Here is an 18,667-nt window from a genome sequence, read left to right as displayed (position 1 = left end):
CTAACAATACGGCTCTAAAATAAAGAGTAACATTCCCCTTGAGGCGAAAGCTTTGTTTTCTTAAAAATTACATTTAAAAATAGTACATATATGTTACATTAATTATATTATATATAAAATAAATATTATAAAGGTTTATTTCAGTTTATGTATATGAGCATTTTGCCTGCATGTATGTATATGTACCAAGAGTATGCAATGCCTGGTGAGGCCAGAAGAATGTATCAGACAGATCCCCTGGAACTGGAATGACAGGATGTTGTGAGCTGTTTTGCATGTGCTAGGAACTGACCCTGGGTCTTCTTCAAGAGCAAGAAGTACTTAAAGCTGCTGAGCTACCTCTCCAGTCCAGAACTGTGGGCTGGTGTGTGTGTGTGTGTGTGTGTGTGCGCGCGCGCGTGCTGACAATGCTAACAGAGAGCAGGCTTGGAGAAGAGTCTATAGAACTCTGTGTGGTTTTTGTAAGTTTGAAATAACCAGCACTGCCTGACTTGTTTATTTGTAATTTGGGGGGTGGGTGGGCAAGATTCTTGCTCTCCAGGTTGGCCTCCAGTTCCTGATAATTCCCCTGCCTCAGCCTCCTGAATGCTAGGATTAGACATCTGAACTACCACACCCAACCAAGTAAACTAGAGTTTTTAAAAAGTACCTCTACAGGGGAGCTAGTTGGGGAGAGAAAGGGGATCAGAGGGATTTGGATGGGACCAAGGGTCCCATAATGTGTAGTGGATTTGATTAAGATACATTACATACATACATGCCAATGTCATATTGAAACTCCATATTATGCATAATTAATATGTGCTAATAAAGAACTTACAGGGTTTCTCTGACTTAAAATAACCAGGAATATCCAAAGATGCCAAGCAGCATTTTGGGGTCTAAGTGAACAAAATGACCCCACACCATGAAGAAGATCGCCTCCTTTAGGAGGGAGCTGCCAAGAAGTCTTAGCAAATATTAGGCAGGCTTAGAGTTCTGATGTGGGAAGAATCCAATACATTATCCCCAGATGCTAAGGAGCTTATCAATGGCTTTTATGCCTCCATCCTGTTTCCCTGCGCATGAGGAAGAATGAATCCAGACAGGGTGAGCGCTGAGTTAGTCTTCTGCTCTTCCCATTTTGTTTACCGTTCTGTAAAACTTCCAAGAGCTTGGCTTGGCCATGAATCCAATAGCAAGGACCAAACTGAAGTCATCAAATCAAGCCCCCTTATTATGTAAAGCTATTTTCCTGGACCCCTGCTTTGAGTAAATGATTCCTATTAACATGCAGATTTGCTGGGGATTACCAGAAAGTCCCTCAAAATAATCATCAGAAGATTTCTAAAGAAATACTTTTCTCTCTGACTTAGACCAGGATTCAGTCCACAAATCTCACCCGTGTACTCAGGAACAATTCTGAGTCACCTGTGACCAGGATGGAAAAAGGAGGACACTGCTTCTTCACAGGGATCCCAAGCAAAGAGGACAAGCTCCAGTGTCCTCCCTTGCGTTCTGTGTCCTAAGGAGAAAATTCAGTGTGTGCGTGTGCTTGTGTGTGTTTATGTGTGTGACGTGTACGTGTGTGAAGTGTGTATGTGTGTAAAGTGTATGTGTGAAGTGTGTGTGTGTGAGCTATGTGTGTGTGAAGTGTATGTGTGAAGTGTGTATGTGTGTGTGTGAAATGTATGTGTGTGTGAAGTGTATGTGTGAAGTGTGTATGTGTGTGAAGTGTATGTGTGTGTGTGTGTGTGTGTGTGTGTGTGTGTGTGTGTGTGCTCACGCACGCATGTGAAGTGTGGCTCTGCTGTTTTATGTAACAGAATCCAGTATTGATTGATGTACAGGTGTGTGGGAGGCAGCTCAGAGCCACTTGTAAGGAGAGTCAGATGCTTGGGTCTAGGTCCTGCCTCCTCTACTGTTGAGTAGTGGAGGGTCCTTCCACTGTGGGTGTCTCTCTTTCCACACCTTGTCTGAAACATATTTACCCCTACCTCAGAGCCTTCCTCGGGAGGCAGGGAGCAGCCAGTCTGTGTAACACCTGACTCTGAAAGGGTAACTGAGAAATTAGGAATTCCTCCATTTTATCAAAAGATCCCTGGTCACCCTCGGTGTCTGCTGGGGGCTGGTAGAACACCCAGGACAACAAAAGTCTACAAGTTTTGTCTCTGATGAGATGCTGCAGTCTCTGCATACAACCTGCAGACTCTCGTGAGTTTCCCACCTGTCTGGTCTTTTGGTTCTCACGCTCATCTAACGTGAACCACGATCCACCACCAGCTTCAGTCCAAGGACCCCAGGTGCCTCTTCACAGGAGGCTCAAGGAGACGTGGGAGGGCCTGCCTAGTGGCCCAACCTGTTCCCAGACTAGGAATTTGACCCTGATTTGGGGAAGGATATTCCATCTGTACCCCACTCCTCACAGCCCCAAACCTTTGAAAGACGTGGTTTCTGTTCTTACCATTGCTGGAGTCCCACTTGGTGTCTTAGTCAGGGTTTCTATTGCTGTGATGAAACACCGTGGTTAGAAAGCAAGTTGGGGAGGAACTCATGAGCAGGGCAGGAACCTGGGGGCGGGAGCTGATGCAGAGGCCATGGAGGAGAGCTGCTTACTGGCTTGCTTCCCCTGGCTTGCTCAGCCTGCTTTCTTATAGAACCCAGGATCACTAGCCCAGGGCTGACACCACCCACCATGGGCTGGATCCTTCCCCACCAATCACTAATTGAGAAAACGTCCCACAGCTGGGTCTCATGGAGGCATTTTCTCAGTTGAGGGCCCCTCCTTTCAGACAACTCTAGCTTTTATCAAGTTGCTATAAAACTAGCATGCACACTTGGGTTTCCCCTAGGCTTCACGGCCCCTGAGGAGTCCTTGAAGGGTTGCATGGAGATGAACAATGCAGAAGACAGGTGGAGTCTCTTTATTACAAGAAAAAGGAGCACACCACAAAATGAGGTGGGAGCGCACAACCGCCAGAGAGAACTGTCCCATCTACAGTTCTTGGCAGTCCTTACTTCTAAAGTTTCTGGAGCAGACAACAGATCCAAGAGTGTTTTCCTGCCTTGGTGACAGACAACCATTTGGATTCTCTCTTAAGGAAGAGGCAGTGGCAGTGAAGTCTCCGTCTGCTGAATCTCATGACCTACCAGGCAGCTGAGGATGCTGTCTCCACCCAGGGCCAGGGATCTGACTCAGATCTCATTCTTAGCCTTGCTGTTTCCAGTTGTGATTTTCCAAGGTGCTGACTACGGTAGGGGTCTGTCCTCAACGGCTTGTAATCCTGCCAGTATCGGATGAGCTGTATAGTATTGCCACATTGACCTTTATTTGGGTCTATTCTATTTACACAGCCTTCATGGCAGACAAATTCTGATGCTCGTCTATAACAAAAGTCTGTAAATAAGAGACAATATTACTAGATGGAGACATCATGGGAATAGAGAGAAACATGGTATGAGGGAAGTTCCCAGGAATCCACAAGGATGGCCCCACCTTAGACTACTAGCAATAGTGTAGAGGGTGCCTGAACTGGCCTACTCCAGTGAATACCCTGTCATCATAGAGCCTTCATCCAGTAACTGATGGAAGCAGATGCAGAGATCCATGGCCAGGAGCCAGGCGGACCTCCAGGAGTCCAATCGATGAGAGAGAGTGGGTATTCTATGATCAAGGGACATCGAGATCATGATGGGAGAACATACAGAGATGGCCAGCCAAACTAGTGCGAACTCATGAACTGTGGAGCATTCATTAGCTGTAGAGCCCCCATAGGACTGGACTAGGCCTTCTGCATAGGCGAAACAGTTGTTTAGATTGAACGGTTTAGGGGGACCCCTGGCAGTGGGATCAGGATCCATCCCTGGTGCATGAGCTGGCTTTTTGGAGTCCAGTGCCTATGGTGAGACACCTTGTGCAGCTTTGGTGCAGAGAGGAGGGGCTTGGACCTGCCTCAGCTGAATATACCAGGCTCTGCTGACTCCCCATGGGAGACCTTGCCTTGGAGGAGGTGGGAATGGGGGATGGATTGGGGAGAGAAGGCTGGGGGGCAGGAAGAGGGAGGAGAGGGGGATCTGTGGTTGGTATGTAAAATGAATAGAAAATTTCTTAATAGTAAAAAAAAAGAGAGAGAGAGACAATATTATACATTTTATTTGAAGAGCTGCTTATTACAACTCCACCTTCCCTGCCTGCTGACTCCTCTCCTACCTTCCCTCGAGAGTGTGTGTACAAGAGATTTGAGGTGAAGCACAGATACAAATGGTATGCAATACATATGTACATGAGTATATGTGTACACATGTATTTTATACCTATACAGGTAAAAAAAAATCATATAGATAAGCAACCCAAAGAACTATATTTTTGTTTCAGTCACCCTGCAATTTTGTCTTTGAAAATTTTTTTTTAAGTAGAAATAGCACATAGCTGGGGGTGGCAGTGACTCCTGTTAATCTATCACTTAAGAGATGGAGGCAAGAAGATCAGGAGTTCAAGGCCAGCCTCTGCATAGGGAGTTCTAGATCATCCTGGGCTATATGAGACTCCACCTTTGAGAATATAAAATAAAGAGAAACAGTATATGGACCGTGCAAGGTGGGAACAAGTGAGAGCTTAGAGAATGTGAAGACTCTCCACAAATTTGCCAACATGGCGACTGGATGTATGAGCAGTAGTGTGTCTGTCCAGCCCCCCCCCCCCCCCCCCCCCCCCCCCCGTCGGCAGCAGTAGGCTTTGACATAGGCAAGGCTGCCTCTGTGGTTGACAGTTGTCCTTCCAGCCATCCTGTTTCCTCCTACACTGTTGTCTGCGGCTGTCCTGTGTTCACGGCCAGACACTTCATTTCGACCATGACCCACTCCCTCTAACCCCAAGTTCAGCGCTTATGATACGGATTCCTAAGATCCATATTCATATGGATTCAAATGTGTTCAAGGCTTGGTCCCCAGTGCAGCCGTGTTCAGAGGGTGGTCTTTAGGGGTGGTTAGATCAAGAGCATTTGGGCCTCATGAGTGGATCTGTCCATTGATGGATGCATAGCGTAATGGATTTTAGGGGAGGGCATTGTTATAAAAGTGAACGCTCCCTCTCTCACACTTGTTTCCTGGCAGCCATGTTGTGAGCAGCTTTCCCCTGCTATGTACTTCTAGGTTGTTCTATCTTGTCAAAGGCCCAGGGCAACCATCCTAGTCTCCTCCTGTCCGTTGCTGTAATAAACACCACGACCAAAGGCAACTTGGGAAGGGAAGGGTTTATTTCATCTTCACAGTCTACAGTCCATCATGACAGGAAGTCAGGGCAGGAACTCAAGGCGCTTACCTCAGTGGCCTGATGATTCTGCAGCATTCCCGAGGCAAGTCCTAAGTAGCTAGCTGCATCCCTGGTGGTGCCAGTCAGCTTTTCACAGCTGTGACAAAGTCCCTGAGACAAACCGCCTAGAAGGAGAAAGTTGACACTGGTTCATGGCTTCAGTCGATGGCCACTGCCTCGGCTTCTGGGCTTGTTTTCGTCAGCTTGGCACCAGCTAGGGTCACATGGGAAGAGGGAACCTCAACTGAGAAGATGCCTTCAACAGATTGGCCCATGATCAAGCGCCAACAGGAAAGAGAAACGCAAAATAGACAAAAATGAACCCAGAGGAATTAGAGACTTCAGCACACATTTCAATAGGGGCACATTTATTTTTAAAATATTGTAACCTTTGTTGAAATAACAAGAATAGTTTTAGTTGTCAATTTAATACAACCCAGAGTCACCCAGAAAAAAGATTCTCAATGAGCGATTGTTTATATTTGGCTAGTTTCTTGGCCTGTCTGTGTGTATCTGTGGGGGCTGTCTTCATTAATTGATGTGGAAAGACCCAGCCCTATGTGGATAGCAACATTCCCTAGGCAGGGGTCCGGCAATCAGGCAAGCAAGCATAGACACTTTGATTCCCCTCTTGGACATGATGTGACCAGCTGCCTCAATTTTCTGCCTTGACTCCCCCAAAACGATGTTTCCTGGCACTTGGGTTGTGAGTGAGAATAAGCCCTTTCCCCCTAGTTGCTTGTCTGTTCTAGTATTTTATCAGAGCAACAGAAATGAAATTGGCATGGTAATTATTCACAAAATCAAGCAGAAGGATACAAGAATACAAACAAGAGTTCTTAGAAAATGGAGTAACTACATTTTTGACATTTTGAGTAATATTAGAAAATGTAGTAAAGGAAATCCAGGTTTATATCATCTAGAAATGTGGAGACAAATCCCAGAAAAACCAAAATGGTTGACTGGTTATACTGAGGGTGGGAAGCGGACTCCAGGGCCAAGGAGAAAACAGGCTTCGTTGTCTTTGCTGCTCCGGTGTGTTTGTTTGTGGGGTGGGGGTGTGTGATGCTTATATTTTCTGACAGTATTTTTTTCAACATTCTTGGAATTTATTGCGATAGAGCCACTTAGCATAGACCCTGAGCCAGTCTTTTGCCCTGAACTGTGACCTCCTGGTACCCAAGAGCATCTCAGGGGATGAATGCACCTTGGAAACACAGTGCTCCATGAAGCGCTGGACAGGGGTGGATCCCAGAGATCCTCTGTTCTCTGTCAGCCTTCCTCCTCTAGGCCAGAACTAGGAAGGCTAAAATTAACCTGGGGAGGCTAACGTTAACCTGGGGAGGCTAACGTTAACCTGGGGAGGCTAAAGTTAACCTAGGGAGGCTAAAGTTAACCTGGGGAGGCTAAAGTTAAGCTGGGGAGGCTAAAGTTAACCTGGGGAAGCTAAAGTTAACGTGGGAAGCTAAAGTTAACCTGGGGAGGCTAACGTTAACCTGGGAAGGCTAAAGTTAAGCTGGGGAGGCTAAAGTTAACCTGGGGAAGCTAAAGTTAACCTGGGGAGGCTAAAGTTAACCTGGGGAGGCTAACGTTAACCTGGGGAGGCTAAAGTTAACCTGGGGAGGCTAACGTTAACCTAGGGAGGTTAACTCTCCTGGTAAACACACATAGAAAGAGGAGCTGTGGTGGTAACTGTCTCGGGAATTTTCTGTGGCTTCACGAATTACCCAAATCTCTCCGGGTATCAGAGGAAATTGAGATGGGGCTGCCTATATCGACGGGCCTTGGACCAAGTGGGTGAGCAGGGTCTCAAGTCCGACCAACAACCTGTGTACTGTTTCAGGTGCTCTTCACGGGGTGGTCGACATTTGTCAGCTAGCCATGCTGTGGGCTATCAGAAGCCATCACTAAACCCACAAGTTTGCAGTAGGCTAAAAAAGACTTTAAAAAAAAAAAAAGGAAAAATTACATAAAGTATTGTAAATGGAGAAGAGATTGTGGCCGAAGACAGAAAAGTGAGTTGAGATAAAGGCTGTCTCTCTTAGGGGTAGAGAGCATCACCCTGAGATAGGCTGTTTTCCAAAAGCCTGAGAGGCCCCATTGCCTTCATCTCCTTCAGCTCACACTCGAAGAGAACTCCCACAGTCTGAAGATAGCTGTGGTCTGGATGAATCTTACCTTGTCACCCCTTACCATTCTGTGTAGACATGGCTCCAGGAACATGGGTACTCCAAAACCTGTTCTTCCCTCCGGGTTAATGGCCCATGTCGGTATGCTGGAAATGGCAGAGTGTAATGTAAAGAGGCTGAATTGTTTGTTTAACAGTCAAGTGACAAATTATTTAATTAGTGCATATGCCATTTATGGCGGCAGCTGTGATCATTGGTGCTAATTGCAATGCAGTCTTAATTTGTTGGAGGTCTCTATTGCCACACCATGCTAATGTGATCATTATAAATGGTCATTATGGCCCTGCACTGTGCTTGAAAACCAGAGCAATTTCCCCTCATGGGGGACCTGTACTCCTCTTCCTGGCCAGCCTCAGTAGCCGTGTGTGTGTGTGTGTGTGTGTGTGTGTGTGTGTGTGTGTGTGTGTCTTCCAGGAAAGGATATAGTCATAGGGAAAGTGTTCCTTTAAATCTTTCTCATCACTTGGGCCAGTTTGGCAGAGAAATCACTGACTTTAAGCTTGAGTGTGATCACAACCTGAAGGGTAGAGGAGAGCCAGCTTCCTGAACTGTCTGACAGTAAGATCTGAACTCCTTTTTGCAAAGACTTTTTCCATCTCCCATGACTCTAAATGAGTCATTTTAGAGGCTCATACATGTGGGACTCCAGGCCATATACACATCTATGGACAAATCCCAGTGGCCAGCAGGGCTTCTGAAACTTGAAAGCAAGCATGGGTGATCAAATGTAGCCCCTAGAGGTCTGGGGGGATGGCTAAAGTGTTTGCTATGTAAGCATGAAACTCCAAGTTCAGATCCTGGGAGTCGGTGGAAAAGCTGGGCGTGGTGGCATAGGCCTGTCATCCTAGCATGGGGAGGCTGAGACAGGCAGCCAGTCTTCTTAACCGAATTGGTGAGTTCCAGGTTCGGTGAGAGACCGTGTCTCAAAAGAGACAAGGTTCAAAGTGACTGAAGAAAATGTCCTACATTTAACTCTGCCCTTAACATGCACACACACACACACACACACACACACACACACACACACACACACACACAGTAGCCATTGAGACCCAAAACCATACTAGCCAAGGCTGGTGTTGGTAAGGGATTTGAAAGAGCAGGCATATGGCAGAAGAGGCAGGACCCCAGTATTCAGTTAAGAAAAGGGGTGCCACGATCTCCAGTAAGCATTATATTGACTGCTAGAAAAGCAATGGTGTTGACTGGGGAGTTTGCTCTGCTTTAAAGGCATGGTCCAAATCAAGTCATGCAGAGCCCACTGGAGAAGGAAGATAACATTGGATTCTGTCTGGTCTCATTAGCAATGTCTCCTAGCACGAACTGGAAATTAGAAGAAGCTCTTTAAGTTAGCATAGCCAGGCACGGGAAGCATGTGTTTACTGGTGAGGCCCCACTGCCCCTCTCTGGAAAGCATCTCCCTTCCATTTCCCGACTCTCTTCATAATGCTGAGATACAGACCGGAAAGGCTGTGCATCCCCAGTTGTTGTTGGTGGTGGTGGGGTGCTCCCAGCCTGGAAACATTATGGTAGATAAAATACAGAGTAAATCTGGATTCCAAATTTATCATTTAAAAAATACTCATTGTTTTTATGAAACAGATTTAGCCTGGTGTTCTGTGTGTTTCTGGGTGAAATCTAGCCCTCCTGGGTGAGGGGACGTGGTGGGATAAGCCAGCTCTTTCTGGAATCTTAACCATACCTGCCTCCATCCACAAACCACAGAGCAAAACCCAAGGTCTGGGGACTTCCTCCCAGGAGCCACCTGGCATCGGGTGCCAGTCCCACACGTGTTGCCTGGGGGTCCTCTTGCCTCTCGCAACTCTTGTCCTCACCAGTGCCAGGAAATGCCTGCTGGTGAGAGCTGGGCCCCTTTCCCTCTGCTCTGCCAGGTCCCCCACCTTCTTTCCTCAGCCACTACCTCAGATAAAAGGCTTTATTAAATCAGGCAAACATCAGCCCCACAGCTCAGCTATAAGTTAACCAGGCGGCGGGGGAGAAGGGATGAAAGTTCCCTGTGGTAGCATCCGCATAAAAGGAGGCCCAGGCAGTTGGGGGCGGGGGCTACAACCCAGGGGACAGCAGCCAGGTCCTGGCCCTAATTTTCAGGTGGCCACTGGTCAGAGCTGTCAGCTGTGTCTGTCCTCGGAGAGCAAATTGAAAACAGCAAATGTAGCTAGCTGGATTCTCTTTTTATTTCCTTGCTCCCTCCTCCTCTTTTCTTTCTTTTTCTTTTTCTTTTACTTTTTTTTTTCCCAATGGGGAATACAAGGCCACTGCCAAAAACATATCCCACACAATCAAACATCAGATGGTGACTCCTTTCCCACAGCTTGCGTGAGTGAAAACAGTGAAATTATACCCATGTTTTCCCGGCGAATCCCCCGGTGTCCTCGCAGAGGCCAGGCCTGCCTGCGCTGCCTCCCTCCCGTTCATCTGCTTTTTGTTCCTGGGTTCGCAGTGTTTTTAGCGCTGGACACCATTCAGCCGGCATTCAGCATTGTATGTCAGTTCACATATGGTTCATCCGCTCCAAATGTGTGCATGTACCCAGAAAATGCAGCCTTTCATTGCGTATTCTCCATGTAACAGAAAAGATTAAGATATAAGCCTGGTGAATGCGGGAGGAATTAGTTGGACAGATGAATAAGGAGAAAATGAATCTAGAATGATGTGGATTTGGTCTAATGATTGTGGGAGGGCGTTAAGAACTTGCTGGTAGGTTTCAGCCCTTTTAATCCCAGGCTGTGTGTGTATTTTGGCAGGAGAAATACTCCATCTCAAGGGGGATAGTCAGAGACACGGGCTTGCATGCTCTCAAACTAGAGTGTGCATGCAGGCACGAGTGTGCATGAGTATGTGTGCATGCACACACGTGTACACACACATACAAACTTTTATACAAACTTCCTCCAAATGGGCAGGCAAAAGACTTGCTGAAACCAGGCATCCAAATCTAAAGGTCTTCAAACTAGCTGCAGAGTTCACGAGCCTTCCATATTTCGATGTTCAGTTTTTTAAACAAAACACAATTTCAAAAGCTTCCAGCCCATGGTTTCTTTCTTTCTTTCTTTCTTTCTTTCTTTCTTTCTTTCTTTCTTTCTTTCTTTCTTTCTTTCTTTCTATATTTATTTTTTTACTTCATCTTAGTTTATCCATCTGAACTTAGGTAAAGGATCCAGACAAAGAAAGGAGAACTCTGCTGAGACTCTGTTGCCCGCCAGGAACAGCAGGTAAAAGTTAAAATACCTTTAGCTACTTTTTACATTGGCATCCAAACTGAGAACTCCCCAAAGCCTCCGTCATTTATACTCACACACCCTATGCCCTTGTGACTCACACTGTGGCTAGTTAGAAGTGCTAAGGGATACAACAGCAGTCTTCAATCATCAGCTGTGAAAGATGTTACACGTTGAATTGTTTAATAGCATTTACTTAACCGTTTATAGGAAGTCGGCGCAGAGGGAAGTCAAACTTAGCCTTACTTCCTCCAAGGCTTTCCAGAGAAACTTTTTCTTTCCAGGCAATTTTGATTGAAAATCGAGATTTGCATCACAATGGAGATATTTCAAAAGTGTAAAGACAAAGGGCTGCAACTTCAGAGACCTCTTAGTCAGACCCTCGCTTTCCAGTTCGTCTTAAAGGCTCGATGAGGATCTTTTCAGATCGGGCCAGAGGAGGCTCTGTGCCCTGCTCATTGTGGAAATTCACACAGCAGACTCCTTCTGGCAACTCCTATGTGACTCTGCTGTGGGGAAGGGAACGAGTCCCACCGCAGCACCACAGCCAAGTGCCTACATCATCTGTCATTTAATCTACGGATACTTTGATGGGCAGACAGGCGCATGTTAGACTATCCAATTAATTCACATCAAAAACAAGCCTTTCAGAGATTAACAGAGTCAGACAAAAGCTAAGTCCTTGCATTGTTGTCTATTGGGTGTATTTTGGTGTCCCTAGCATATGTGAGGTCCACAACTTGGACAGTTTTCTTTACTGGAGGAAAAAGTATATGAAGATGCTACAACCTACCAGCCAGTGGTAATAACAAGTTTTTCCACTCTTGATTGAAATGACTTAGTTTTAATTTTTAACTCATATATGAAGAATACTTGAAAGATTTAGTTGCCAGCTTTATATGATTATATAGCTTTATCTTATTTATTTATTTTAAAATGTACAGAGAGAGAGAGGTCAGAGGGCAACTTCTGGAGGTTGGTTCTTCCCTCCATAGTGGGTTCTGGGGATCAAACTCACCTTTTCAGATTTGTAAGGCAAGTAAGTGTTTCAACCTACTTCAAAGTGCCATCTCAGGAGCCTGAATTTTGTGGTTTTAAAGCTTTCCATTTAGTCCTTTCCTTTCTCACTTACTTTACTTTTTGATGCTGAAGGTTGACCCCAGAGTCTCTTGCACACCACACACATGTGCCACCCCCAGCCTTGTAACTTCTTGTAACTGGAAGTGTAAAGCTTCAGCCTGATCAGTACAATCTTTTTTGTTGTTGTTTGTTTTGGTTTTTGTTTTTTTGAGACAGGGTTTTTCTGTGTAGTTTTGGAGCCTGTCCTGGATCTCATTCTGTAGACTAGACTGGCCTCGAACTCACAGAGAGCCATCAGGCTCTGCCTCTGGAGTGCTGGGATTAAAGGCGTGTGTCGCCGCCGCTGCCGCTGCCACCACCACCTAGCCAGTAAATCATTATTACACTTGGGTGAAAAGTTAGTAGGAATAGGGTATGCGGGGTGGGATTAAAATAACCTTACATGTTCAGTTCTTGACTCCACGTTGTTTCTCTCCGCCTATCCCAGCACTAGGGCTTGAGGACAATAAAATCCATGGAGTCAACCCAAGTGTTACTTGGTTCACACGTCCATCCGCTTTTGTACATGTTGCTCTCTTCTAATGAGCCCTTGGGATAAAGAGACTGACAGGTGTCCTGTCCTTTTAATGTAAAAATGTAACAAACTAGAGCTGGCAGCCTCTGTGACTGCTCTGTAAGCCCTGGGTGACAGACTGTGGAGGCCAGTCACTGCCTTGTGGTTACCGGTCCTGTCCGAGCTGGTCTAACCAACTCAGTGAAGCCTGCAAGCCCTGTACCCCAGTGTGCTCATTTGCTACCAGAGTCCCTCGTATCTCTTGGGTCCCCTGTAAGTGACATGTGGAGGCACAAAATCTTCCCCTTAGCCTAAAGTCTATTCTAATCTTCCCCAGTATTCTCTATATATACATATACATATATATATACATATATATATATATAATACATATTATAAATAATGTTATGTGTATAAGTTTTTTGCCTGTATGTATATATTTGGACCACGTGAGTACCCAGTATTTATAGAGGTCAAAGGAGGTCATCAGATTCCCTGGAACTAGAGTTAAGGATGGTTGTGAGCCACTCTGTGGGTACTGAGATTCAAACCAGGGTCCCATGCAAGAGTAACAAGTGCTTTTAACTACTGAGCTGTCTCTTTTGCCCCTACCTTACCCCCTTTAATTCACATGGGGGGTTGTGATTCTATTAGAAAGTCTCTTGCCCCCCTCAACTCCCTCCTCCCCTCCCTCCTTCCACCTCCTAAGCTAGAAATTTTAATTGCATTTTAGAATTTCAGCAAGCAGGTTGCTATCGCATTAAAACACACACACACACACACACACACACACACACACACACACACACACAAAGTGGTGTTGACAGAAAACTTAGATCATAATTTGTGTGATAGAACAAAGCAGACATGCCCCCTGCTTTGTCCCTGTGTGTATTTGAGGTGACTACAAGTGTTGTGGCTTCCAAAGTGTCTTTCTGTGCTAAACACAGGGCTGGACCGTGGAAAATCAAAAAACAAACTGGCCATTTTGGAAGGGCAGGCACTTTCTGCGTAGCAGGGAGGAATGTGCCCTAAGCCTATTATCCGGCACTTACTTCTGCCTCTCCAAGGCTTCCAAGGTAACGAATGAACACAGGTCCCCCACCTTCAGTCTCACAGCAGCAAATGCTTTCTCTCCAGGAAGCAGAAAGGGAAACCTGTTGGCTTTTAGAGCCTCCCATAGAGATGAAAGGGGAATTGAAGGGTGTCACCCCTGTGGCATCGCCATACCAAAAACGGGTTGCTTTATCTGGGCTCTTCAGAGCTCTTTAGGCTTGAAGGTCTGGATTGAAATTCATAGAATACATTCATTCACTAAGTCAAGATTAATAGCATGGGCCTTGTGTCCTGGGGGAGAGCTTCCAGAAGGCATGGGGAAATAAAGCAGATCTTGCTTCCAAATACCTCCTTCGAAGCACAGGTCAGAGAAGTGTATTTATTTTATTGCCTAATTAAAAAAAAAACCCTTTGGCATCTGATTTAAATCCCTCATGTGTTTCCTCCCCCACCGCCCCCCCTATATAGCCACATTTTGGCAGATCTCTTCCATCTCAGATATTGCTGAGTCAGGCACTCCCTAAGTCTGAGAAGCAGTTGTTGGGGGTAGTGCTCTGCCTCCATTTTTCTCCTTCCTGTTACCCTGCCCTCTCTTACCTTTGTAATGCTATCCTCCATGCTTTCCCTACAGTTCCAGCAATTGCTGTATTTATGGCCAGAAGTGACCTAAGCTTAGTTTGAAAACACTTTGAATCATAGTAGACTTGATGCTAAGTTATCTCAGTCCAAAACCATGATTTTGTTTGCTTTCTGCTTTTCCCTGACACCAGAATGTCGTAAAAACAAAGAAACAGAAGTGGACAAGAATGGCTGAAGAAAATGATTCTCTGCCAATAGTACCTAGAAAAAGAAATTGCCCTGGGAAAGTTTGATACCTTCTCCCTGACAAGGCTGTTTCCAGAGGGCTCTTCCCCCGGGAAAAAATTTCCCAAATTCAGAAATTCACTGTCATTCACCTTCTCTGCATCTGAACATGGACCATGTGTGATGTTACTTTTTGCCCTTTGGAAAGATTTACCTTTAAATGGTCTCACACAGAGGTCAGTGCTTTTGAGCTCATTCGGAAGCACATGGACGGCTCCATAGGTTTTGCTCTGGGCTATGTTTTATCCAGTGTGTGGGACAGCAGCCTAATCCCCTAAGAGCCCCGAATGTAGATTCTGTTCCTGGCCTCGTATTTTCTAACCAGCTTGGGTGAATAGGATATCGATGGAACCCCTTCTTAGCCTGCAAGCAAGTGGCTCTCTTTAAGAAACTCTGAGGTGCAGAGCAGGGGAAGCAGGTTCCACATCTCAGGGCAAAAGACGGAAGAGACTAGCACCTGGGTCGAGTGTAGCCTGGTGTGAGCGCGTCTTATTCGGAGCGGGTTTTAGTGTTGCTGTGTTACTGGTGTCTGATTAATCCTGCTGGTCACTAGGGGTAAACCCGGGTTTCATCTGACCTATGAACAAAACGTCCCCCCTCTTGGACAGAAGGTGGTCTGGCAGGTCAGGGTACGGGTCACTGGAAGGGCAGCCTGAGGAAGCCTGCGTTTTCACAGCAACCACTTATTACAATTAGTTTAAAGAAAGAAAGAAGGGGGAAAAAAGCCAACATGGGTTGAATTGACACTTTTGTGAGGCCCTGAGTCTGGACAGTGCAATTGTCCCGGAAAACAATGCTCACATCTTCGTTTGAAAGTGGAAAGAGAACAACGTATTTCAAGTAGCAAATCCCAGAACTGTCCCAGAACTCGGAGGGAGCCCTTTGAGGGTTTCATTTGCTTCGGTGTCTGGAACTCCACCCCACCCCCAGCCCGGCACCGAATCCAACCAAGTGCATTGCTTGAAAATCTGCTTGAAAATGCGGGCATGAGAAGGATCCTGGGCTGGCGACCTCACGCACTCCGCGCTCAGTTCCAGAAGCAGGCTGGGTGGCTGGGGTGTGGGGAAAGCTGGGACTAAGGGATCTGGAATCCCAGTCAGGTGGGTTCAAGAGGTCTAGAATGGTGTACGGTAATGTAGTCTTGGGAAACCCATAGTGGAAGTGAAATATCCTCAGAAGGAGGAAACTAATGAGACATAATGCATTTGTAATTTAGCTAGACTTAACTATCCCATCATAGGTATTTGCTTCAAAATTCACGTTGTACATATCAAACATACATTTTTATTTATCTATAAATAAATAAAAATAAGATACCAAAAAAAAAATTGGAAGCATATCCCTGGAGTCTTAGGAATGCCCTTGGCCCAGGAGTCAAGTGCCCTCCAACCCTATCAGTTCTGCTCTGCTTCCTTTTCTGTGGAGACCCCAGCTCATGGCCAGTCACATATCCACTTGGAATGATGCTGCTGTGTTCCCAGACTAGCGCTCGGCCGAGCATGCCCTTGAGACTGAATTCAAGACAAGAGCTCAAGGTGGGCTGTGGTACCACTTCCTGCAACAAGTGTCCTTAGAGGGGAGGGTGCTCCTTCATCTGCTCCCACCTGGGAGCTGTACCAAAGAGGCAAAACATCCCTCCCTACATCATGATACAGCTGAGGAGGGCCATGCCACCAGCCCTGGGCACGAGAGGGAAACAAACAAACTCAGGTCTTTTTTCCTTTGGTTTTCAGAAAGGTGAACCTGCTTGCCAAAACCAAATTCCAAGGGCATACACACCACCACCACCACCACCACCACCACCACCACCGTCATCATAACAATAACAACAAATCCAGATGAAAGTTATACTTTTATTTAAACTGGATTCTCTGGATTCCGTGGGAAAGGGTGAGAAGATGAGCCTCAGGAAATGTAGCTCCAGATAAGAACCCGGCCCTGCCCACTTTTGATCTTTGTAAGGACGTGGTTGTTAATGTCCAGCAGAGGCAGCAGAGAGCACACCAGCATCACCTTGTGAGGTCTCCAAATAACACCCAGCAGATTACTGGGACAGAGGAAACCCACATGCAAAAGAATAAGAATGGACCCATTACTACACACACACACACACACACACACACACACACACACACACACACACACACAATCAGTTCAAAATGTTCCAGAAGTCTAAAGAGCAGAGCTACAATTAAACCATAAGATAAAGCACTCTGGCCTTGATTGAGGCAATGGTATCTTTAGTCAGAACTCTAAAAACGCAACTCACCGGGGAGAAAAACTGTATGACAGCAGAAGGTGATGTCTTTGTGTTGTGAATGCTGGCCACAAGGAAGTGAAAACACAACCCTCGGAAAAAGAAATGTCACTGACAAACCACATGTCTGGGAAGGGACACTATCTAGCCCATATTTGAAGAACTCTTACAACTCCATAGCAAAGGGCCAATTAAAAACGGATGAAGGATTTGAGCAGACATTTCCCAAGAACGTACAATTGTGTGTCTTTACCTACAAAGGACATGTTCTGAGACCCTTGGCAATAAGTACACAGCAAATCTATCCACCATCATTAGCCACCTGAGAAAGGTGACTTAAAACCACAGTGAGGCAGCAGTTTCATATCCACTAGGATGGGCTAGAATGGGAGCTAGGTAATTACAAGTGTCAGCGAGGGTTTGGAGACATAGGAACCCTCCTGCATTGCCGGTGGGGGTGTATAATGATGCAGCTGTTTAGGAAAACAAGTTGGCAGATTCCCAGAAGCTTAAAAATAGAGAGACCATATGCCCCAGTAATTCTATCCCTTGGTTTATATCCAAGAGGAATGAAAACACATGTCTAAACAAAACTGCTAGATAAATGTTTACAGCATCATTATTCATAAATAGAAAAAGGTGGAAACAACTGATACTAGAACTATAGGAAAGACATTGGAGATGAAGAAAACTTGAGATCGGGGGTCAGCTCTGGATCCCTCCCTACCCGCTTGTTTTAAGAGCTTTGCAGGTCTCATAGCAAATACCCCAGCTCCCACTACTCAAGAACATCACCTCTGACCCCTCAGGAGCACATACTTCTTTCAAGTCTAGAGACTAGAAGTTAAAGGACCCAGGTCTGGAAGCAAGTAGTGTTCACTCTTTCCCACCCCAGCTGTCCTTGTCTGCATTCTGTTGACTTGATAAACACCATAACACAAAGTAAACTGGGAGAGAAAAGTTCATTTAGTTTGTGGGTTACTGTGCATCATCAAGGGGAACCAAGAAAGGAACTCAAGACGACTGAAGCAGAGATCATGGAGGAACAGTGGTTTGTACCTAGGCCCATGATCAGCTACCTTTCTTGTACAGTCCAGGCTCACCTGCCTAGGGATGGTACCACTCACAGTGGACTGGGCCCTCCCACAGCAGTGAGCAGTCAAGAAGATGCATCCCAGACATGGCCGTAGTCCCAGACATGGCCGTAGTCCATGGAAGCAGTCCTCCGTGGAGGATTTCTCTTCCCACATACGTCAAACTGACAACTAAGATAGTTTATCACGCCAATCCTCTAAGAGTAAATATAAAATATTCATTGAGAGCCGGGCGGTGCACGCCTGTAATCCCAGCACTCCGGAGGCAGAGGCAGGCGGATCTCTGTGAGTTTGAGGCCAGCCTGGTCTACTAAGTGAGTTCCAGGAAAGGAGCAAAGCTACACAAGGAAACCCTGTCTCGAAAAACAAACAAACAAACAAACAAACAAAATTCATTGAGGGTTCAATACACAAATGAAAAAAGCTTTGTGACAATTCATCAGACTTATTTATTTTATTTTTAAGTGTGTGTGTGTGTGTGTGTGTGTGTGTCAGATCCCCTGGAGTTAGAGTTACAGGCATTATGCTGGGAACCAAAGCCAGGTCCTCTGCAAGAGCAGTGTGTGTGTGTGTGTGTGTGTGTGTGTGTGTGTGTGTGTGTGTGTGTGTGTTTTATGGTTTGTTTGTTTGTTTGTTTTTTTGAGCTGAGGATTGAACCCAGGGCCTTGCACTTGCTAGGTGAGCACTCGACCACTGAGCTAAATCCCCAACCCCGTGTGTTCTTAACTACTGAGCCTTCAGGCCCTGTCAAGTGATTTTATAGCCCCTCTCCAATGACAAGGTCTTTTCTAGGTGCTTCAGATATGTAGATAAACTTAGTCTTCCCAATAACTCTGCAAATTCTGACATCATTGTTCCCAGTTTTACATATGAAGAAACAAGTATAGGTTCAGTCACTTGCCTGAGTCCAGGTAACAGCACATGGTGGAGCTGGGGCTTGAACTCGAGCATCAAAGTTCTGGAATCCATCTTATTCAGCTTCCCTCTAATGAGACACAGTGGTCTCATGAGTAGGCTCAGTCCATGTTCTTCAAGCTCCTGCTGT

The sequence above is a fragment of the Onychomys torridus genome, chromosome 12 (assembly GCF_903995425.1).
Source record: "Onychomys torridus chromosome 12, mOncTor1.1, whole genome shotgun sequence".
Lineage (NCBI taxonomy): Eukaryota > Metazoa > Chordata > Mammalia > Rodentia > Cricetidae > Onychomys > Onychomys torridus.
Note: the sequence above shows the minus strand (reverse complement) of the source record.